General features: G+C 45.0%; 1 protein-coding gene across 1 annotated transcript in view; it reads left to right on the plus strand.

Moving 5' to 3' along the window:
• Nucleotides 1-25,245, plus strand: part of AGBL1 (AGBL carboxypeptidase 1) — a 1,106,789-nt gene that overhangs the window by 1,038,372 nt on the left and 43,172 nt on the right. The window lies entirely within an intron of this gene.

Here is a 25,245-nt window from a genome sequence, read left to right on the forward strand (position 1 = left end):
CTCCCTAGTAGGCCTGACCTTGGTATATAAATCCTAGTGTTATTTCCATCTAGAGGTGGATGTGGTGTAGTGCACCCTACCAGCCTGTTAACAGAGATTTAAGAAGCAAATATAAGCAGTATACAATACAACAACTTGGCAGTGCCCATGTTCACTAGTGGGATGCTGCACAAAGTACAGATACCTTCCATGTGCATTCGCTCACTCCCATCAATAAAAAGGTATGTCCTTGTCCACAATAGGACATGTTCTTTAATTTGTGGAACGGATCCACAGGATTTACTTTATGCTGTTAAAAACAAAGCAGGGCGCACCATAGGGTAATACCGTTAGTAGACAGATAAAATAAATGGTTCCAGTACAGGGCTCACCTTTTGTGGTTGTGCTATTTGTAGGCACAACTCTAGTAAAAGCTTGTCAATGACTGCGATGGAGTCACGGTTTACTGGTGGATCTGCAGCCACGGAGGGATGACTTCTTGTTGGAGATCCCTGAAGTAGTTCCCCTTCATCAGGTACATAACACTGCATATGAAATCACATAAACACACAGCATTTAAATACACTAAAAAAAAAAATGGCAAAATGGGAAATGGGGCGTGGCTTGTGGGGAGGAGTCCCCAGCAGATGTGCATAGATAAAAAAGTTCAATAGTTGCTGATATAAAATATATATAATGATAACAATGCAGAGGCACCAACAATGCTGGTGAAGCCAGAAACGTGGGGGTGTAGTGCTCCGATCAGTTTATCTGCCTCTGATCCAGGAGCGCTCGTATTGAAGGGGGAGGTCACATGATTAGAACACGGTCACGTGATCGTGGCTTGCTGGCAGCAGATAGTATCCTGGTTGCTGGGTAACCAGGACGCTTAGTGGCCGCACTGATGTATTGCGACACGAGCGCAGCGAGGATGACAGGGGAGGGAGGTGGAGTCGGTGTTGCAGGGAGGGCGGACCTGTGGTGTGAAATCTATTGATAGCAAGGGGAGGCTCTGTCATATTATCCGGATCAGGGGCTGAAGGGAGTAGGAATATGAGACGCTCAAAACAGATAAATTGATGATACTTGGTGCTAAAAGGATTAATCACTTCTAATAATGATATAATAGCATAAAATAAAAAAATAAAAAAAATTGTCCATACATAATGATGCATAATTAGTAGTAGAAGAACCAACTGATAGAATAATTATCAACCAATAATTAATTGGGGGCTAATGATTGGAGAAAGATGGGATGGTGAGGAGGGAGGTGATAAATGAATAGGAAGGTATTACTCCATAATGATGCATGTACATGTTGTTGATTACAGCAAATGATGATAATGGGTATATTAATGGATCAAAAATATATATATATAGATGATGAATAAATGATAAATAATAAATGATAAAGGGAAAGGGGATTTATGATATATTAATCAATGAGGAATATATATATATATATATATATATATATATACACTCACCTAAAGAATTATTAGGAACACCTGTTCTATTTCTCATTAATGCGATTATCTAGTCAACCAATCGCATGGCAGTTGCTTCAATGCATGTAGGGTTGTGGTCCTGGTCAAGACAATCTCCTGAACTCCAAACTGAATGTCAGAATGGGAAAGAAAGGTGATTTAAGCAATTTTGAGTGTGGCATGGTTGTTGGTGCCAGACGGGCCGGTCTGAGTATTTCACAATCTGCTCAGTTACTGTGATTTTCACGCACAACCATTTCTAGGATTTACAAAGAATGGTGTGAAAAGGGAAAAACATCCAATATGCGGCAGTCCTGTGGGCGAAAATGTCTTGTTGATGCTAGAGGTCAGAGGAGAATGGGCCGGCTGATTCAAGCTGATGGAAGAGCAACGTTGACTGAAATAACCACTTGTTACAACCGAGGTATGCAGCAAAGCATTTGTGAAGCCACAACACGCACAACCTTGAGGAGGATGGGCTACAACAGCAGAAGACCCCACCGGGTACCACTCATCTCCACTACAAATAGGAAAAAGAGGCTACAATTGGCACAAGCCCACCAAAATTGGACTGTTGAAGACTGGAACAATTGTTTCTTGAACATGACAATGAGTTCACTGTACTAAAATGGCCCCCACAGTCACCAGATCTAAACCCAATAGAGCATCTTGGGGATGTGGTGGAACGGGAGCTTCGTGCCCTGGATGTGCATCCCTCAAATCTCCATCAACTGCAAGATGCTATCCTATCAATATGGGCCAGCATTTCTAAAGAATGCTAACAGCACCTTGTTGAATCAATGCCACGTAGAATTAAGGCAGTTCTGAAGGCAAAAGGGGGTCCAACACCATGTTAGTATGGTGTTCCTAATAATTCTTTAGGTGAGTGTATACAAATGTGTAAAAAAATAAAAAAATGAACAAATCCATGATATAGAATAAATGAAATAAAATAAATAAATAAATAAATAAAAAATATGAAAAATATATATGTAAATAATAAAAATTTTGGCTCGATATATGGAGCGTCATGCTTACATATGTGCAGAAAAAACGGTGGCGGTGGGATATGCATGTAAAGTACTACATTATACAACCTTGGGGGACCTCGGCTGTTTGAAATAGGGAATGTCACGATTGAAACATAACTGAACCCGGGGTATTTCAGAGGTTTATCTCGAAGGCCTCATTAAGACCGAATGGATTAAGGCAGTTGAGTTTGTATATCCAAAACATCTCGTGCCTTCTGATCGACTGCATGATATTGTGGCAATCGGAGCTGATTTGTTCAATGGGCGTGATGCAAAAGCCAGTGGCGAGGCCCCTGTGATTTCATATGCAGTGTTATGTACCTGATGAAGGGGAACTACTCCCCGAAACGCGTTGTATTTCTGCAATAAATACGTTTCTATTTACTATTACTATCTGGACTGGATTCTTGCGCCCTGGGATATTTTATCTATTTATATCTGTATCCTTAATTTGTGGAACGGCCACCCGGATCCGCAAAATAAATGTGTATGGCTCTATAGAAATTAATGTGTCATTCAGGCAGCACTGTATTGTAGTGGAACACTAAATGGTCCCATCATTGCTTAGTTAATAAATGTTCATATTAAAGGAACACTACCCTAATATATATATATATATATATATATATATATATATACAGGTGAAACTCGAAAAATTTTGAATATTGTGCAAAGTTCATTTATTTTAGTAATGCAAATTAAAAGGTGAAACTAATATATGAGATAGACTTATTACATGCAAAGCGAGATATTTCAAGCATTTATTTGTTATAATTTGGATGATGTATGGCTTACAGCTTATGAAACCCCAAAGTCTCAATTTTGAGGTACCTTTTGTTCAGGGGGTATGGATTAATTAGCTGATGTTGAGCCTAGAATATCGAACCTTTTCACAAAATTCTAATTTTAAGATGCATTAATGCAATTCCTTTTAATTTGCATTACTGAAAAAAATTGACTTTTGCGCGATATTCTAATTTTTTGAGTTATACCTGTGTGTGTGTGTGTATATATATATATATATATATATATACATATATATACATACATACAGTACAGACCAAACGTTTGGACACACCTTCTCATTCAAAGAGTTTTCTTTATTTCTATGACTATGAAAATTGTAGATTCACACTCAAGGCATCAAAACTATGAATAAACACATGTGGAATTATATACATAACAAAAAAGTGTGAAACAACAGAAAATATGTCATATTCTAGGTTCTTCAAAGTAGCCACCTTTTGCTTTGATTACTGCTTTGCACACTCTTGGCATTCTCTTGATGGTCTTCCAACAGTCTTGAAGGAGTTCCCAGAGATGCTTAGCACTTGTTGGCCCTTTGCCTTCACTCTGCGGTCCAGCTCACCCCAAACCATCTCGATTGGGTTCAGGTCCGGTGACTGTGGAGGCCAGGTCATCTGGCGCAGCACCCCATCACTCTCCTTCATGGTCAAATAGCCCTTACACAGCCTGGAGGTGTGTTTGGGGTCATTTTCCTGTTGAAAAATAAATGATGGTCCAACTAGATGCAAACCGGATGTAATAGCATGCCGCTGCAAGATGCTGTGGTAGCCATGCTGGTTCAGTATGCCTTCAATTTTGAATAAATCCCCAACAGTGTCACCAGCAAAGAACCCCCACACCATCACACCTCCTCCTCAATGCTTCACGGTGGGAACCAGGCATGTAGAGTCCATCCGTTCACCTTTTCTGTGTCGCACAAAGACACGGTGGTTGGAACCAAAGATCTCAAATTTGGACTCATCAGACCAAAGCACAGATTTCCACTGGTCTAATGTCCATTTCTTGTGTTCTTTAGCCCAAACAAGTCTCTTCTGCTTGTTGCCTGTCCTTAGCAGTGGTTTCCTAGCAGATATTCTACCATGAAAGCAGTTGTTCTAGAGATGTGTCTGCTGCTAGAACTCTGTGTGGCAGTGACCTGGTCTCTAATCTGAGCTGCTGTTAACCTGCGATTTCTGAGGCTGGTGACTCGGATGAACTTATCCTCTTGTCTTCCTTTCCTGGGGCGGTCCGCATGTGAGCCAGTTTCTTTGTAGCGCTTGATTGTTTTTGTGACTGCACTTGGGGACACTTTCAAAGTTTTCCCTATTTTTCGGACTGACTGACCTTCATTTCTTAAAGTAATGGAGGCCACTCGTTTTTCTTTACTTAGGCTACTTCACACTAGCGTTTCACGGATCCACTTGAACGGCATTTCAAACGGATCCGTCAATAAACTGACTAAACGGAGCCAAACGGAAGCAATTCAGGCGGATCCGTTTGTACGGATCCGTCTGTATTACGGATCCGTTTGTCACGTTGGTTTCCGTTTTGTCATCCGTTTAGCGGATCCGTTTTGAAAGGAAAAGCATCTCTAGGTTCCATCTTCATGTATTGAGATCTATAGGGTTGTAATGCTCCTATATTTCTCCATGGCTATCTTGTTGAAGTTCCAAAGCTGGTCCGACTTTGATAATGGACCACACCTTTCGGACTCTTGTACGCGACTACATGCACTTATAAAGATGTATAGTGTTCGTTAGCGGGCCATATGTCCCTGATCGTCATTGATAATACGTACAGGAGTACAGAGCATCATGATGCTGACCATGTTGTGCCGCAAACTGGGCTATTGTCCTGCACTCATATGATCTATTAGTGCAAGACTATATCCCTGCGGGCAGCTCAACTTGCACAGGATGATTGTATACTATGATGCTGTGTACTCTCGTGTGCACGATCAATGCCACTATGGGACATATGGCCCGCTCACGGACCATATGTCTCTTGTGGCATACAGTCGTGTGCAAGAGGCCTTAAAGGGGTTTTCTCATCTCATACAATGGGGGCATACCACTTTAATGATATACCTACATTGTCTTATAGGCGCGGGTCCCACGGCTGGTACCCTCACATATATTGAGAACGAAGCTAAGAAAGTAGATGAGGTCGCACTGCGCTGCCGCCCTCCATCCATTTCTATAGTTGAGGCGGGGATTAGCGTTTGGCGGTGGGCATACCATGGGAAATGTGTCCTACAGCAACTGTGCTCCCCGCTCCGTTCTCAATATAGGTGCGGGTCCTACCAATGTTACCCACACCTATCAGACAATGGGGGCATATTCAACTGAAATCCCCCCATTGTCTATGTGAATACCCCTTTAAAAACTCTATGTCCCTTGCGTGTCCCTTGTGGTAATCACACTAGTTATTTTAGCGTCATCGGGAAATCATTAAACGTTAAAATCACAATTAATGAATTCCTGATGATGCTGACAGACCGTGACTCCCACAAGGGCTCATATGAAAGGGCACAAGATTGAACAATGAACAAGCATTTGCTTGCTCATGTGCCAATCATAGGTTCTACGATCAATAAAGAGCCAAAATTTAGCTCATTATTGATGGTCAGGTTTTAATGGATCTTACGACATTGGCACTAATGCTGTTTTGATATAAAAACTACCAAGGGTGTTGTAATAAACGCACAGTAGTGAGACTAGGGTAGTTTTTATTTCAACACAGCTCGAGTGCCAATGTTCCCTGTACAGGACAATAAAAAGACAGACAGTGCAGTAAAGTATAATTTTTTTTTTTTTTTTTCTGTTAATAAATAAATAAAATATAAACTTTTTTTTTTTTTTATAACTGTTCATAATAACTTGGAGGGGAGGTGGACTGTCGTGGACTTGCGCTGGGGCTGGCAATGGTAGCCCCCCTGTCCTGGCGAGCCACTGAGGTTAAACTACGGGCCATAGGAAAGGATGCAGGGCGTAATTGAGGGGTGTGGAGAAAGGAAGGGTCTGAGGAGGAGGAGGGGACCCGAGCATGTGTAGAGGTGGAGGGAGTTTGAAAAGAAGTAGGAGGAAAAGGGGCAGGAGAAGAAAAAGAAGGAGGAAACACATGCTCGGGGGGGGTGGGAAGGGAAAGGTTGGCGGTACTGGCCACTGCTGTGGGATGGGGGGTAGGTGTGGGATGGGGGTGGGGGTGGGGGTTGGGGGCGGTGCATGATTTCCCATGACCCGTTCTCTACCATGATTTTAAACTGATGTAACTGCTCGGGCGTCATTGAGTCCATCAAACCGATCATGTTTAGCCCATAATGGTAGTTTGGGCTGCGTTGATGCGCCGACTCCGCCCCTTCCCAGCGGCGAATCAAGTCAGCACCAAACTCCATTTGATGTCGGGCAAAACCTTCTAGAGCGTCGGAAACGACCTCTACAAGGTTTGCATAATCGGCTCGACTTGGCCTACCAGATCTCTGCCCGCTCACCAGGGCTCTTAAATTTTGACGGAAACCTAAGAGCCTCTGTTGAGCGGAGGGACCCGGTAGGGGACCCAGATTATCCTGAGCCGATGCATCAGGGACAGGAGGGCTGGCGCTGGCGATCTGTACTGGTTCCGCCTCAGGAGGTTGGTCAGGCTCCCGAGTGCTGCTGGCACTTCTGTAGAAAAAAATAAGGAAAGTTAGGAATTGTTCTTTAAATAAAACATCCATGTTCTATGCTATGTCTACCGTATAGCATAGGGGGCTGTCCAAAACAGGGGAGCCAAACGCTCCACTGTCTCAGACAGCCCCTTACACTCAGATGGAGAGAACAGTGGTCCATCTGACTGTGGGGGGCTGTCCAAAACAGGGGAGCCAAATGCTCTGCTGTCTCAGACAGCCCCTTACACTCAGACGGAGAGAACAGTGGTCCATCTGACTGTGGGGGGCTGTCCAAAACAGGGGAGCCAAACGCTACCCTGTCTCAGACAGCCCCTTACACTCAGACGGAGAGAACAGTGGTCCATCTGACTGTGGGGGGCTGTCCAAAACAGGGGAGCCAAACGCTACCCTGTCTCAGACAGCCCCTTACACTCAGACGGAGAGAACAGTTGTCCATCTGACTGTGGGGGGCTGTCCAAAACAGGGGAGCCAAACGCTACCCTGTCTCAGACAGCCCCTTACACTCAGACGGAGAGAACAGTTGTCCATCTGACTGTGGGGGGCTGTCTAAAACAGAGGAGCCAAACGCTACCCTGTCTCGGACAGCCCCTTTACAATTTATTTTTTAAACAGTTGTTATAAATATTTACCTTTTTGATGCCATAGCCTTTCGTAGGAACCCCAGGGCCGCCGTATGGATGTATGTGGCCCCTGAGGTTCCTCCGGAGCCACCCGGGGCCTGACCCTCCTTGTTATAATCCCTCCTGAAGCGGTCCCGGATAGATCGCCAACGCGTTATAACCAGTTTGACTATGGAAAAAAACAATAAAAACTAAAATCAGCATGATGAAAGGAAAACAAGAATATTTTAATTTATTAAAATGCATATTGTTTTACTTACCATATTTCTCCTGAGCCGCCGCATCTAGATCCCCCCAGGTCTCTAAAACTTCTGCAGAGATGTCCCTCCAGAGCCGCTGGGTATGGCGATAATCGGCGTGGTGGCGGTCGGCGTGGTCCCATAACGCTGGACGCGCCTCCACCAGTCGGATGAGGAGCAGGTTATCGATGCTCGGAACCCCGAACTCCTCATCCTCCCTGGTGGAGCCTAGGGAACCCTGAAAAAAAAGGAAATACAAAATTTAATGTAAATCCTAATACAAAATGCTAATTAAAACTACTAAATTCAATACTTACACGTCTACGACCCCCACGATCATTCCCGCGGACTCTGGAGGCGACTGGGGGATCCTCGCTGGCGGCTGTAGGTGCAGATTGCTAATACAAATAAAAAATTTTTTAGAAGACCGTACTTAAACCAATTTTTAAGAAATCTATATATATATATATATACTTACTTCTTGACAGCCCCGGTCCGGGCTTGGTCCACCTCCCCTGGACGCTGGTGAGCTGGCCCCGGCAGCCACTTCCGGAGAGCCCTCCGCTGAAGATGATGAAGAAATCTATAATAAGAGCACATACTGATTAATGCAACAAATCAAACAGTAAAAAGTCCAAGTGTTGATTTTATACTTACGGGCCACTGGATACGGCGGCGCCTTCTGGGTGGGTTACGTCAGTCGATGGCTGATGTCTTCTTAGATGACATCTGTACGCAACAGAATACCAGACAAAATGCAGATAACGTTAAAGGAACTTGTAGAGCACTATTTCCTCACATAGCAACATTTTTTTAGTTTTTTTTTATACTTACTTTTTAAAATATGGATATGGGCTTCCCCACCGCAGATGTCTTTTTTTTTTTTTTCTTTTTTGGAACGACCCTAATAATAAAATAATTAAAAAAATTAATCCGACAGAAGCCATAATCCCAAATCCCCCCAAGTTACATAAACACCCCGAGAGACAGCAGCCCCGCACAATGACATCAGGCCCCCAGTTCCAAACAACTCTCCCACAGTGCCCTCAGCCCCCCCAATGCTAGCAGCCCCCACAGTTCCAGTCACAAACACCCCCGCAGTGCCAGCAGCAGACACAGTTCCAGCCACAAACACCCCCGCACTGCCAGAAGCACCGCACAGTTCCAGCCACAAAAAAACCTGCAGTTCCATCCAGAAGCACCGCACAGTTCCAGCCACAAACACCCCTGCAATGCCAGCAAACCGCACAGTTCCAGCCACAAACACCCCCGCAGTGCCAGCAGCAAACAAAGTTCTAGCCACAAACACCCCCGCAGTGCCAGCAAACCGCACAGTTCCAGCCACAAACACCCCCGCAGTGCCAGCAAACCGCACAGTTCCAGCCACAAACACCCCCGCAGTGCCAGCAAACCGCACTGTTCCAGCCACAAACACCCCCGCAGTGCCAGCAGCAACCACAGTTCCAGCCACACGCGCGCCCCCCCCCCCCCCCCCGGTGCCAGAAGCCCCCCATAAAGGCAGCCCACACCACCAGTGCCAGCGGCTCCCATTGTTCCAGACACACACACCCCTTCCCAAGTGCCAGCAGCCCCCCCACCCTAGAAATAGAGAGAGAGATAGATAGATAGATGGATAGATAGTAAAAAAAGAGAGATAGACAAACAGACAAAACTTCATACACTTACCAGTCTCACCAAGTCGATTATCCAAAATGGCCGACGATGAGGGGAGGGACAGATGAGGGGGAGGGACAGGAAGTTACTGGGCATGCGCAGAAACATAAACGTTTTCGAACGGATCCGTGTCAAAGCGGAGCCATGACAGACGGATCCGTCCCCATTGACTTCCATTGTAACTATGAACGGATCCGTACGCCTCCGCACGGCCAGGCGGACACCAAAACGCTGCAAGCTGTGTTAGGGTGTCCGCCTGCTGAGCGGAACGGAGGCCAAACGCTGCCAGACTGATGCATTCTGAGCGGATCCTTATCCATTCAGAATGCATTGGGGCAGTACGGATCCGTTCGGGGCCGCTTGTGAGAGCCTTTGAACGGAACTCACAAGCGGAGCCCCGAACGCAAGTGTGAAAGTAGCCTTAGCTGCTTTTTGCTTGCCATAATACAAATTCTAACAGTCTATTCAGTAAGACTATCAGCTGTGTATCCACCTGACTTCTCCACAACGCAACTGATGGTCCCAACCCCATTTATAAGGCAAGAAATCCCACAAACCTGACAGGGCACACCTGTGAAGTGAAAACCATTTCAGGTGACTACCTCTTGAAGCTCATCAAGAGAATGCCAAGAGTGTGCAAAGCAGTAATCAAAGCAAAAGGTGGCTACTTTGAAAAACCTAGAATATGACATATTTTCAGTTGTTTCACACTTTTTTGTTATGTATATAATTCCATATGTGTTAATTCATAGTTGTGATGCCTTCAGTGTGAATCTACAATTTTCATAGTCATGAGAATAAAGAAAACTCTTTGAATGAGAAGGTGTGTCCAAACGTTTGGTCTGTACTGTACATTTATTTATTAACAGCCTATATGTTTTCCAATTCCTGGATATAATTTTTCAAGTCAGTGCATATATTGTACCTCCTGTCTTGGCTCTTAACTTCCTCCTTTGTTTGGAATTTTAGCACAGCAAATAGCCTCCCTTGACTTCCTCAGTCAGGCCATCACTGCGGCCAGAGAGGGAAGGGGATGAATGACTTAATTAGAGCCTCACACATTACTGATAACTGATAAGAACATTGGTCTTCTGTGGGCTACTTTATTTAGGCATATCAGGAGAACAACAGAGCTACCATATTGTTATCCCAATTCCAAAGATATTATTATACTAGCAGATAATATCTTCCCCTAAAAGCAGGGCCGGTGCAAGGATTTTTGCACACACAAGCAAAGCTACATTTTGGCGCCCCCCTCACAACTCGGTGGGGGTGATGTAAAAAGGAGGGCGTGATGTGACATGGAGGGGAATGAGAAATGTGACATGGAGGGGGATGAGAAATGTGACATGGAGGGGGGAGAAATGTGACATGGAGGGGGATGAGAAATGTGACATGGAGGGGGGTGAAATGTGACATAGCGGGGGATGAGAAATATGACATGGAGGGGGATGAGAAATGTGACATGGAGGAGGATGAGAAATGTGACATGGAGGGGGAGAAATGTGACATGGAAGGGGGAGAAATGTGACATGGAAGGGGGAGAAATGTGACATGGAGGGGGGAGAAATGTGACATGAAGGGCGTTGAAAAATGTGACATGGAGGGGGTTGAAATGTGACATGGAGGGGGATGAAATGTGACATGGAGGGGGATGAAATGTGACATGGAGGGGGGAGAAATGTGACATAGCGGGGGATGAGAAATATGACATGGAGGAGGATGAGAAATGTGACATGGAGGTGGGAGAAATGTGGCATGGAGGGGGTAGAAATGTGACATGAAGGGCGTTGAAAAATGTGACATGGAGGGGGTTGAAATGTGACATGGAGGGGGTTGAAATGTGACATGGAGGGGTATGAAATGTGACATGGAGGGGGGAGAAAATGTGACATGGAGGGGGGAGAAATGTGACATGGAGGGGGAAGAAATGTGACATGGAGGGGGGAGAAATCATGGAGGGGGAGAAATGTGACATGGAGGGGGGAGAAATGTGACATGGAGGGGGCTGAAATGAGACATGGAGGGGGTTGAAATGTGACATAGGGGGATGATGTGACATGGAGGGGGAGAAATGTGACATAGGGGGCTGATGTGACATGGAGGGGGATGAGAAATGTGACATGGAGGGGGATGAGAAATGTGACATGGAGGGGGATGAGAAATGTGACATGGAGGGGAGAGAAATGTGACATGGAAGGGGGAGAAATGTGACATGGAAGGGGGAGAAATGTGACATGGAGGGGGGAGAAATGTGACATGGAGGGGAGGAAATGTGTCATGGAGGGGGAGAAATGTGATATGGAGGGGGTCATGTGACATGGAGGGGGAGAAATGTGACATTTTTCCCCCTCCATGTCACATTTCTCCCCGTCCATGTCACATCACCCCCTACTTTTTACATCACATTTCAACCCCCTCCATGGCACATTTCTCCCCCCCCCCACCTCCATGGCACATTTCCCCCCTATTTTAATGTTGTGTAAAAATAAACAGCTCACCGTCTCCTCTGTGTGATCCTGGTATCTTCTCTGTGTTCTCCCGACAAGACTTTGGGGACCTTTCCTACTCAGCCAATCAGTGGCTGCAGCTGTGTCATGTGTCAGACCAGTGATTGGCTCAGCTGGAAATCACTGCCCTGACATGTGGCACAGCTGCGGCCACTGATTGGCAGAGTGGGAAAGGTCCTCAAACAACTTATCAGGACTCAGGAGCCCAGAGAGAACATATGAGAACCACCACACAGAGAAGAACAGCCGCAGGATGCCGGCAGCATGTAAGTGACTAATGAAAAAAAAAAAAAAACTTCCTCCTTTGTTTGGAATTTTAGCACAGCAAATATGCTCCCTTGACTTCCTCAGTCAGGCCATCACTGCGGCCAGAGAGGGAAGGGGATGAATGACTTAATTAGAGCCTCACACATTACTGATAACTGATAAGAACATTGGTCTTCTGTGGGCTACTATATCTAGGCATATCAGGAGAACAACAGAGCTACCATATTGTTATCCCAATTCCAAAGATATTATTATACTAGCAGATAATATCTTCCCCTAAAAGCAGGGCCGGTGCAAGGATTTTTGCACACACAAGCAAAGCTACATTTTGGCGCCCCCCTCACAACTCGGTGGGGGTGATGTAAAAAGGAGGGCGTGATGTGACATGGAGGGGAATGAGAAATGTGACATGGAGGGGGATGATAAATGTGACATGGAGGGGGGAGAAATGTGACATGGAGGGGGATGAGATATGTGACATGGAGGGGGGAGAAATGTGACATAGCGGGGGATGAGAAATATGACATGGAGGGGGATGAGAAATGTGACATGGAGGAGGATGAGAAATGTGACATGGAGGGGGGAGAAATGTGACATGGAAGGGGGAGAAATGTGACATGGAGGGGGGAGAAATGTGACATGAAGGGCGTTGAAAAATGTGACATGGAGGGGGTTGAAATGTGACATGGAGGCGGTTGAAATGTGACATGGAGGGGGTTGAAATGTGACATGGAGGGGGATGAAATGTGACATGGAGGGGGGAGAAATGTGACATGGAGGGGAGAGAAATGTGACATGGAAGGGGGAGAAATGTGACATGGAGGGGGGAGAAATGTGACATGAAGGGCGTTGAAAAATGTGACATGGAGGGGGTTGAAATGTGACATGGAGGGGGTTGAAATGTGACATGGAGGGGGATGAAATGTGACATGAAGGGGGAGAAATGTGACATGGAGGGGGCTGAAATGTGACATGGAGGGGGTTGAAATGTGACATAGGGGGCTGATGTGACATGGAGGGGGAGAAATGTGACATAGGGGGCTGATGTGACATGGAGGGGGATGAGAAATGTGACATGGAGGGGGATGAGAAATGTGACATGGAGGGGGGAAAATTGTGACATGGAGGGGGAGAAATGTGATATGGAGGGGGTCATGTGACATGGAGGGGGAGAAATGTGACATTTTTCCCCCTCCATGTCACATTTCTCCCCGTCCATGTCACATCACCCCCTACTTTTTACATCACATTTCAACCCCCTCCATGGCACATTTCTCCCCCCCACCTCCATGGCACATTTCCACCCCCCACCTCCATGGCACATTTCCCCCCCCCCCACCTCCATGGCACATTTCCCCCCTATATTAATGTTGTGTAAAAATAAACAGCTCACCTTCTCCTCTGTGTGATCCTGGTATCTTCTCTGTGTTCTCCCGACAAGACTTTGGGGACCTTTCCTACTCAGCCAATCAGTGGCTGCAGCTGTGTCATGTGTCAGACCAGTGATTGGCTCAGCGGGAAATCACTGCCCTGACATGTGACACAGCTGCGGCCACTGATTGGCAGAGTGGGAAAGGTCCTCAAACAACTTATCAGGACTCAAGAGCCCAGAGAGAACATATGATAACCACCACACAGAGAAGAACAGCCGCAGGATGCCGGCAGCATGTAAGTGACTAATGAAAAAAAAAAAATTCAATTTTTACGCACCCCCCTTCTTAGCGCCCTAAGGCGGCCGCTTGGTCTGCCTTATTATAGCACCGGGCCAGCCTAAAAGCAGCAGCAAACTGACTTTGTGATAGATATTTTGCAATCTTTAATTTTTTATTGAATTTTTAAGGCAAAATAAATGAAAAATAAAACTAAGAATTCTAAAAGAAAAATGTCATTCTTTAAAAAAAATTGCACTACAGGCCAATTTAGAATACCAATAGTTTGTGTCCAACAGAGGATGCTCCAGGAATCTATATTAATAGATTTTTTCAAACTTTTTTTTATTAATATTGCAGCGTAAATTCATACACAGTTGCAATGGAAATAAGACAGGTAAATGTAGTATGACAATACAGAACTGAAACTGGAATTTGCAGAAAAAAAGAAGCCATCAATTTTATTTGCCAAAAAATAAGCACACATCAAAATACTAAGATATAAAGGATATATATAGCGGCCATATGGGACAGATAAACACAGCATTAATCTCCTAGTCATTTGGAGACATTACTGTTCCATAGATTGGGACCTTGGCTCCTGCCAGCCCTGTGGATGTTAAGCAGAGCGTGCATCACTTTGGTCTGTCTGATTATATGAAGCTGCAATGACTAGCTGTCACATAGATGTATGGTGTCCTTTTCAGTTCAGAACATAAACAAATGATAGGGACAGTGGTATTTCTTTGATCTCTTAATTAAAACCATGATAGGACAAAGAGGTAACATAGTGATTAATTCCTTCTCTTCACTAAAAAGATTTTAGTTAATGGAACTCTTCTCTAAATATATAGTTTGACAAATATGCCTTGGTTACACTGTATGCAATACCATTTTATGTAGATATATCTAGTCTCAGAATGACCTAGTTAAAAGAAATGTAAATGTATAGAGAAATGGCCAGCTTACCAGGATGTAACATTCACGTGACACAGCACGGATGTCCATATGCTTGATGTGAAAAAACTCAGCCATGAGCCAAGGAAATCTCAGCCATGAGTGCAGGGCCAGCGTTGGGGAGGGGGGGGGGGGCAAACTGGACAGTTGCCCAGGGCCCCCAATGTGGAAAGGGGCCCCCTTCTTCAGGCTCTTCAGCTGAACGTCCATGGAAGCCAGCGGGCGTTCAGTAGACGAGCGCTCAGTGCAGAGACGCAACCAGCTAGTCTACGCTGCAGCCAGCCACGCTCTTTGTACTCATCAGCTGCACAGTGATGGAGGAGGTAGAGAGCGTCCCTCCCCCACTGTGATGCGGCTGCCACTAATAAAATCACAAGGGGAGGGGCCTCTGAAGCTGAAGCATCAATGAAAAAAGCTAATAATTAAAAGAGGAGGAGGGAAGGAATACAAACGAACCAAGGTCCTCTGCTGGCTGATTCTGAGGTGAGGCAAGCCAGCCAGAGAGCACAAAGTGAAGCAGCACCATCTCCACAAGACCACAACCACCACAATTTAGCCGGCGGTCAGCTCGTGGCGAACTTTGAGCATCCGCCAAACATGCAAACATATTCTTTTGAATTGCGCAGAACTTTGAGCCATGACACATTCATCAAGTGGGACAGGACAGCCAATTGGGACGTTTCAGCACATGAACACATCCCAGGTGAGACGTTGCCATGCTGTGCTGCGTCTGTTGTGCCTGGAATCCAAGAGCCACACCGGTCCTGCACTGCTTTCAGCTCTGTGGTCACAGGCCAATCAGTGGCTAACCCCGCCTCAACACCTCAATTTGACAGTTGGTAAAGTGGTGTGTGACAATGGTGCCAATCTGCTGAGCACGCTGAAACAGGGAAAATTGACACACGTGCCGTGCATGGCACATGTCCTGAACTTAGTCGTGCAGAGATTTGTTGCCAAATACCCTGGGGCCCAGGGCGTCTTGCAGCAGGCCAGGAAAATCTCAGCATATTTAGAAGATCTTCCACAGCCATGGCTCACCTTGCTGACGTTCAGCAGCGACACCACTTGCCCGTCAGACGCCTGTATTTGTGACTGCCTGAGGCACTGGAACTCCATCTTGTATGTTTGATAGGCTGCTCCAGCAGCAACTTGCCGTTAACATCTACCTGTACAAACTCTGCAGCAGTACAGGTTATGGGAAGCTTGGTTTCTTTTCACCGCACCAGTGGCTGCTCATGCGCAACATATGCAGACTTCTGTGGCCGTTTGAGATCACCAAACTGGTCAGTCGCAGAAAGGGAACCATCAGTGACATTGTACCTTACGCCTTCTTTCTGGAGCGTGCATTGCGTCATGTCAATGATCAAGCCATCGAGGAGAAGGAGCAGGAAGATGAGGAAGTCGCAATGCTGAATAAATTCCCAGGGGGGTCTACTCCATCTGAGACAAGTCAGTAGGAGTCTGAAGAGAAGTCAGAGGAGGATGGTGGCTGGGGGGAGGAGGAAGAGGAGCAAGAAGAGCAGGCTTTGAGGGGGACTTTAAACTTTTCAGGGATTCGTGGTGTTGTCCGCGCCTACGGGGAGGAGTCCGGGGATGACATTCTCCTAGGTCGATGAGCAGGAGCTAGCGCGCTCCACCGCTTCCAATTTAGTGCAAATGGGGGCTTTCATGCTCCAGTGTTTGAAGAGGGATAAAAAGCATAAAGGGCAAGGACCAATAAAGGGTGGCAATGTACTTAGACCCCCGGTACCAACACAAAATGGCGGACATGTTACCAGCATCACAGAGGGCTGGAAGAATGCAGCTTTTCCAGGCCTTGCTGCAAGAGATGCTGCATTCTGCTGTTGCGGGCGCTGGCAGAGGAATTTCCACCCATAGCGAAACAGGTGCGGGTACTAATTCTACCACACTTGCAAGAATAGGGCGGTTTAAAGATGTGTTGGTCACTACGGATATAAGATCATTCTTGCAACCAACCCATCGACAGCCGCCCTATGGATCCAGCCTCAGGGAACACCTAGACCGACAGGTGTCCGACTACATCGGGTTAACGGTGTAGTCGGATGATCTGATAAGCGAGGAACCCCTTGACTACTGGGTGTGTTAGAAAAAGTGAATGGGGCCCTTTCCGCGAATGGGCGGTTTGCAAACATTTGATCGCGAAGGTGCGTTCACGAATTGTCCAGCCCAATGTTCGTTCATCACTACCACAATTGCTATTTGCCAATCCCAGTCATTAACAGCCCAGGACCCTGACCTCCCAGGGTGTAGGAGAAGGGCTCATAATCATCAGGTATCCCAGACTATCCATACTGTACACAAATGATAAGCCTGCTTAAAAATAAAGGAAGGCAAAAACATGAGTACCAGATGGGCCAGCAACATTGGAGTTAATGTGACTCATAAATCCCAATCTTGCCACTGCCATGTGTTAAAACATGATGGGGGTCACTAATTTTTTATGTGAGGCAAATGTTTTTCTCAATTTGTCACCATGTGCCCCCACATTAAGGCCGTGGCCCATATTGCGGACCCTCTGTTTGCACATTGCTGGTGCCTGCATATTGCAGACCTGCTTTTTGCACACGGCTGGTGCCCACATATTGAGTACCCACTGTTTGCAGGCAGTGGCCAGCAACGGCCGTGTGCGTGAGGCCTTAATGCAAGGCCATAAATTGCGGCCCCCAAGGCGCCTAACGGTCGTGTGCAAAAGGCCTAATACTAAGTGACCTCAAGTAGATCCTGAAATAATGGGCAACATGGGGTTAATGTAAGTTACAGAATACAGCTGAGTCTCTTACTATTAGGGCTCATTCAGACGGCTGTAGTCTTTTGCGGTCTGCACTACAATAGAAAATGCCTATTTTTGTCCGCAATTACGGACCAGAATAGGACACGCTCTATCTTTTTTGCAGGGCCATGGAATGGAACTACGGATGCGGACATCACATGATGTGCTCTCCACATCTGTGTTGTTAGTACATTATTACAAGATTTGGGGGCCCCACTTTTGATTTTGCCCATGGCCAGATATTGTCTAAAACCGGCCCTGCATGAGTGAGACCATGTTTGGTGGAAATTTATTGCCTTGATGTTGCGCTCATCTCAGGAGGATGTTTTAACCACCTTTCAATAAAGATGGACTTTTATGCACACTGGATATTTCCTTCTTCCTTTAAAAGGAATGTGTCATAAGAAAATGACCTGCTCAAATCACACTTTTATTTTAGACCTTTCTTTTTACATTTTCCATATCACTATAAAAATAATGTGAAAAATCCTAAAATTGTGCAGCTTTTGCACAGAACACTAGAACTAATAATATGTCAATACTTGTCAGTTACAGGTAACTTTTCAGTAGCTATCATGTTATCATCACAGGCAAGATTACAATGACAGATATAATTTTGTATAGCTAACGCAGGATACACCATTCACAATAGGTGATATCACAGCTTATCTCCTCCCTCCTGAACTCCTCACAGGTCATAGAGCATGCTTAGAAAATTTTCCAATAGAAGTCAGTGAAGTTTTTCCTGTTCATTGTGTCTATGGCCCATGGGGCTGCTCTCAAAGAACAGGGAGTCTTGACATATTTTAGGAGTGGTGATCAGTGTGCAAAAATGATTTAAAATAACAAAAAATATAAATAATAAATATAGATCATAGATAGAGAGATAGATAAATAAACAGTGAGTTAAAAAAAAGAATGTTTAGCATTTTTTGCTGACATTCCCTTTCGCATCCATTCAGTTCCATTCATTAGTTTTCAGTCATTGTGGATCTGACCTCTCGGACCCATTCTGATCTGCACAGTGAAGGAGCTGCTCTGCTCTTTCAAGTTCTTGCATCCTCTTCATTGCTTACACGGGCACAGCTACTGCTACTGCAGCAAATCCCAGCCTTATACATATGCAGAAGGTGAGTATACACTTTTTGCCATCATCCATTAAATTGGCTAAAAAACAAATAAATAAAAATTTTGGAGAAGAGAAATAAGGATTTTATTTCCAGCTGTCAAATAGTTCACACGTTTCTAGGAGGAATAACATAGGAACAGCAGAACATAACATTATAAGAAAAGATGCTCCAGAGTCATGACTTTATGATAAGTAAACACATTTATTACTATAGGTATATCAGGAGTGTTTAGAGGCCTTCTTTTAAATGATATAACCAGATTACAATGTTCTTCATTTAATGCATGGCTGTAACTGTGGAAATCACGGCTGCCCTTATCACTTCACCAGAAATCTTTGTTCTTTAGAATTTATTTATACATTCTTTCTTACAATTATTCACATTATTCTACTTGCTGGTCAAATATTTAGTGTGAGCCACATGGTAGAGTGCTGACATAAGCCTGCCGAGTGTGTGGAGTCACAAGTATATGAACCTGTTACGTGGGATTAAACGGCTTACCCTGTAATGAGTGGCTCACAATGAAAGCTTGTTAGTATGCTTTTAATTATGTGTTAATCTTTTAATTAAAGTTTATTTGCATTGCTAAATAATGAGAGTTGCAATAATTGTAAAAGGCCAATGTCTCTGCTGTATACTGTATAATAATAATGATCTTTATTTATATAGCGCCAACATATTCTGCAGCGCTTTACAATCAGGGGGTTCATGTACAGTAAGTCATAGATAACAGCAACAAACAAGTCAACAACTCAAACAAGAAGAATGACGGCCCTGCTGTATGTGAAACTCATTGAGTGTATTTCCTGCATGTACTGTATGTACTAATACCCAACGTAAGCACCTTCAAAATCAACTACTTGTGCCATACTTCCATATCAAAATCCAGCAATGTCTCCTTAAAGGCTATGGACCTTTAACATGGAAAAATATTTTAAAATATGTTAGTCTACTTGATAAATGCCATTTGCTGAATGCCATTTTCTTATGACAGAAAAACAGCCAGCAAAGCAGCACTTTCTATAAATGTGCCCTGCGTCTGGCCAGCTGACTGTGATTTACTTTATACAGGGTTAAAAGTATGTTCATTCCTTGATGGCTACTGATGTAAATAATGTACATTCACTGATTATTAAGCATTTTGAATGGCTTAGATAAGCCTCTGTTCACATCACCTGTAGTGCATGTTCTGCTTATACACCTTTAAACAAACATACATTATTGAAACATCCGTGTTTGTTGTATACACATGGATCATTTCCTGGCATATTGTACAGTATGTCCCTAGAGCTGTATTCACTACATCAATGAACATTCCATTCCTACAGAGATTCAGCTGAAAATCTTATCAGCTTTATTCAGGATCATAATCTGATGAGTAGAGCAGAGAGGAGGATGAGGCTGCTCTTTAGCTCACTGCTCTGAAGTAACTTGTCATCCTGTGTAATTACGACTGGCAACACATGGTTTGATCTGACATGTTTTCCTTTTGGATCTAATGACGTCTGTGATTTTTCTGGTGCTTGCCACCAGGGGTCAAGTCCTGGGAAAAAAAAGTGTGGGAACTCACCCAAGATCCACTGCAAACCCCCCCCCCCCCCCAAAAAATAAATAATATATATTTCGCTGAAAATTCTGTGCAACATTTATTGTAAAGTGCCAGTTTACACAAACAACTGCAAAATCAACATGAAATAAACAAATATATATAGGGACCCACACCTATCAGACAATGGGGGCATATCCTAGCGATATGCCCCCATTGTCTGAGATGGGAAAACCCCTTTAAAATACAATACATGTGAATGGGCTTTTGAAAAATACGTGTAGCGGAAAAAAAAAAAAAAAGCACAGAAAATCTAGCATGCTGTAATTCGTGTCGCTGCGGACTGAGCCAAATGTACACATTGTGATCAAAACAAAACCTCCCCTTATATATAATTTACTTACAGTTCTGAAGACTCAGGGGTGCTGGCTGGCTTGGCCAAGCAGAAGGAGTGTGGGACTGTGAGGCCTTTTTTCTCCAAGGTGCTCCGGACTGGAAGTGGACACAATAAGAAAAAATTTTTTTTATTACACCTCAGGTCAGACCACCAATCAGACCCCCAATGTTAATCAGACCTCAGCTAACAGCCCAAATAAGATCCCCAATGTTAATAAGACCTCAGATCAATCCTCAGCTCAGACCCCAATATGACTGACCCCCAATCAGACCTCAGATAAGAGCCCCAGTGCCTCTCATCAGCCCCCCAGCGCCTCTTATCAGCCAGTAATAACAGCCCCCGCAATCATGTGCCAGTAATACCAGACCCCCCAATCATGTGCCACTATACCAGACCCCTCCAATCATGTGCCAGTAATACCAGACCCCCCAATCATGTGCCAGTAATACCAGACCCCCCAATCATGTGCCAGTAATACCAGACCCCCCATCATGTGCCAGTAATACCAGACCCCCAATCATGTGCCACTATACCAGACCCCCCCAATCATGTGCCACTATACCAGACCCCCCCAATCATGTGTCAGTAATACTAGACAGACCCCCAAATCATGTGGCAGTAATACCAGACAGACCCCCCAATCATGTGGCAGTAATACCAGACACCCCCCCTCAATCTGTGCCAGTAATTCCAGAGCCCCCCCCCAAATTCCCCAATCATGTGCCAGCCCAGTATAGTACCAGGCCCCCCCCCCAAATTCCCTAATCATGTGCCAGCCCAGTATAGTACCAGCCCCCCCCAAATTCCCCAATCATGTGCCAGTATAATATAGTTAAAAAAAAAAAAAAAAATGAACACTTATACTTACCTGTTTGGAGCGATGCAGGCCTCTTCCAGCCTGTGTCCTGACTCCAGCGCTGTACGGCTCAGGCCAGCGGCGCGATGACGTCATCGCGCCGCCTACGCCGGCCTCTGATAGGCTGCCGGCCTAGTAGTGCCGGCAGCCTATCAGAGGAACAGAAAAGGGACACACCTCCCTGCCCTGCTCCTCCGCAGCCTTCTGTTTGTATCGCTGTCCTGAGGACAGCGATATAAACAGAAACAGATCACCATGGAAATGAGCGCTTCACTTCCACAATGGAAGCGCTCATCTCAGTGCCTGCTGCCGCCGCCGCACACTGCCTGCCCCGCCGCACACAGACCATAATGAAAGGGAACGGCGTTCCTGCCATGAAAAAAGTGCAGGAACGCCGTTCCCACGCGTTCCCCCTCGACTCAACCCCTGCTTCCCACACCTTCTATTCCCAGGTGTGGCTATTGTGGTCATTTAACCTTCTCTATTTATTGTTGTTTCTCCCACTATGCTGTGCAGTTTATAGCTTCTGTTGGACTTGTGGTTAGCTTGTGTTTAGTTCTCAGCTGAGTTCCTGGTGCTACCAAAGCTTCATTGAAGATGAGTGTTTCCGTTCCCTTTTGTATTTTGTTTTGATATATGTGTGTGTTGCCTTTCCATGTTGTTTGTCATTAGGCCTGAGGGAGACTCCTATTCATCCTTCCCTTTGGAGGAACAGGTAGGCTCAGTCCTGATATTAGTTCCAGGCTCCTATAGGGTGAGATAGGATTCTAGGTATCCAGTGTATGAACTTGCCTACCTTTGGGGCCTGTTCATACTGGTAGTTAGTGATGAGCGCTAGGGGCAATATTCAAATTTGCGATATTTTGCGAATATTTTGTAGAATATTCGTCATATATTTGCGAATTTGCGAATTCGAGATTATATTCTTGATTGCGAAAATCTGCAATGTAATATTCGCGTAATGCGTGCGAAATACAGGCAAACTTGTGCTACATTTTTCAAGCTGGTATAAATGTCCTAAGACTGGAGAAAATAGCACGGCAGAACATTAGAATAGCTTTATATGCAGATAGAGTGCTCCAATATATTTGCGCTTGCAAATTTTCAGCAATTGTAAGACGTAGGCAACTTTTCTATTCGTTGCTAGGGATGTTGCTAAGCTGTGACAAAGTCTTCTCATTGGCCCACGAGCTATTAAAAGGGAGGGATGATCACACAATGTGTACTGTGTTAAAAAACTAACAAAAAAAATGAATATTAGATTTTACGAATATATAGCGCTATATTCTCAAATTCTTGAAGTGCCGATATTCGCAATTAAAATTTGCTATTCGATTATTCACGCTCAACACAACTGACAGTCTGTCAGGACTGGAGTTAGATTTTTCTCTAGGAGATGTCCATCTTCCTTCCCTAGTTTCCAGTCCTTATTCAGTTATCCCCTTTCCCTCCTATGTTCGGTGTGTTATTTTCCTCCCACACACAAGCATGCTATTATAAACCGCCAAAACCGCTTGTTTCAGTGCAGCCATGGATCCTATTGTTGCACTGGCCGGACAGCTGCTGGGGTTGTCTTTGGAGGTAGCTGACCTCCGCATGACCGTCTCGCAGATTCAGAGATCACATGCTGCTGGTCCTACTGGTGGTTACCAGGCCTGTCTCGAGCCTAAAGTTGCCCTCCAGGACAGATTCTCTTGGGGAAGTGATAATTTCATTTTGTTTAGGGAGGCATGCAAATTGTATTTTAGGCTATGTCCACACTCATCTGGGAATGAGAATCAGAGAGTTGGTTTGGTTATTTAGTTGCTTAAGGGGGACACTCAGTCATGGGATTTTTCTCTGCTGACAGGATCACAGTCTTTCCGGTCAGTGGATTAATTTTTCAAAGCTCTGGGTCTCATCTATGATAATCCGGATTAAATGTCCTCTTGATCAGGGAGAGCGTTCTACTGAGATCTATTGCTCTGAGATTAGGAGGTGGGCTACGGATACTGAGTGGAACAATCCGGCTCTCCGTAGTCAGTTTAGTCAGGGATTATCAGAGAGGCTGAAGGATGCTTTGGCCTTTCAAGAGAATCCTGAGTCTCTGGAAGCAGCTATGTCTCTTGAAGTATGCATTGATAGAGAGAGAGAGAGAGAGAGAGATCTAGGGGACCCCACTCAGAAAATACTATCACATAATGTATCATCTTCCTTTGACACTTTGGGTGAAGATACTCCTGAGTTTACGTCTGGGGACGAACCCATGCAGTTAGCGAGAGCTACTCCCAGATCGACTTTTAAGCATTCTGTTTGCAGGAAGGGAGTGTGGCCATTTTATCGATGTATGTCCATGCATTCAGCCTCAAAAATAAATAAAAAGGACGTTTAATTCCTATCTGACTCTTGGAGGGGTGGGAGGAGAGTGTGCATTTGTCTTTGTCTGGTAGAACCAATTTTCTTCTGACTGCTGAGTATGCACTAGGGTCCAAGACTGTGGGTATTGAGGTGGGGCAGGGGTGAACCTGATTAATGCTCAGTTCGTCCGTATGCACGGGTTGTCTCCAAGTGCATTAGAGAAAAACATTTCCATTTTTGCTATTGATTCTGCACCTCTGACTCAGAAGTGTTTATCTCAGATTGTGCATGACATCCGAAGAGTGGGTGACTTTCATCAGGAATTCATCTTGTGTTTTGTGTTGGAGGGTCTCCCTGCTGCCTTGGTTCTGGGTTTACCGTGGTTAAGCAGGCACAATCCAACCATAGATTGGCAAGCTAGACAGATTCTGGATTGGGGTGATTATCGCGTTGACAGTTGTCTGAATACATATTTTTCTGCTTTACTAAGACTAGGACACTAAGACATTACCCTCCTTTTATATCTGATTTTGCCGACATGTTTTCTGAGAGTGGATGCCAGGATTTTCATAGGTCTCATCCAGATAAGGTTGGTCCTGGGTGCCTGAAGGTCACCCGTAGAAGGGGGGGGGGGGGGTACTGTCACGGACGTACCAAGACAAACGGATGTTCCCGCACCAGGTGGCAGGAGATCTGTGAGACTGGCAACATGTGGTTTGATCTGACAGGTTTTCCTTTTGGATCAACTGACGTCTGTATTGTTTCTGGTGCATTCCACACCTTATTTCCCAAGGTGTGGCTATTGTGGTCCTTTAGCCTTCTCTATTTATTGTTGTTTCTCCCACTATGCGGTTTATAGCTTCTGTTGGACTTGTGGTTAGCTTGTGTTTGGTTCTCGGCTGAGTTCCTAGTGCTACTAAAACTTCACTGAAGAGTGTTTCCTTTCCCTTTTGTATTTTGTTTATTTATGTGTGTGTTCCCTTTCCCTGTTGTTTGTCATTAGACCTGAGGGAGACTCCTGTTAGTCCTTCCCTTTGGAGGAACAGGTAGACTCAGTCCTGACATTAGTTACAGGGCCTATAGGGTTAGATGGAATTCTAGGTATCCTGCTGATTACTAAGTAGAGGGTTCTGGACTGCATAACAGGCAACCAATAAATAAACATCAACAGTCACAGCAGGAAAGCTAGGGATTGTGGGGATTGTAGTCTTAGAAGTTTTGTGAGGGAAGATCAGGCCCCATGATACTCCCAGTGTATTGCTGGCTCACACAGAAACTAAACAAATGGATTTCAAGGTAAATTGAAACTCTTATATGTTAAA

This window comes from Bufo gargarizans, chromosome 2 (assembly GCF_014858855.1).
Source record: "Bufo gargarizans isolate SCDJY-AF-19 chromosome 2, ASM1485885v1, whole genome shotgun sequence".
NCBI lineage: Eukaryota > Metazoa > Chordata > Amphibia > Anura > Bufonidae > Bufo > Bufo gargarizans.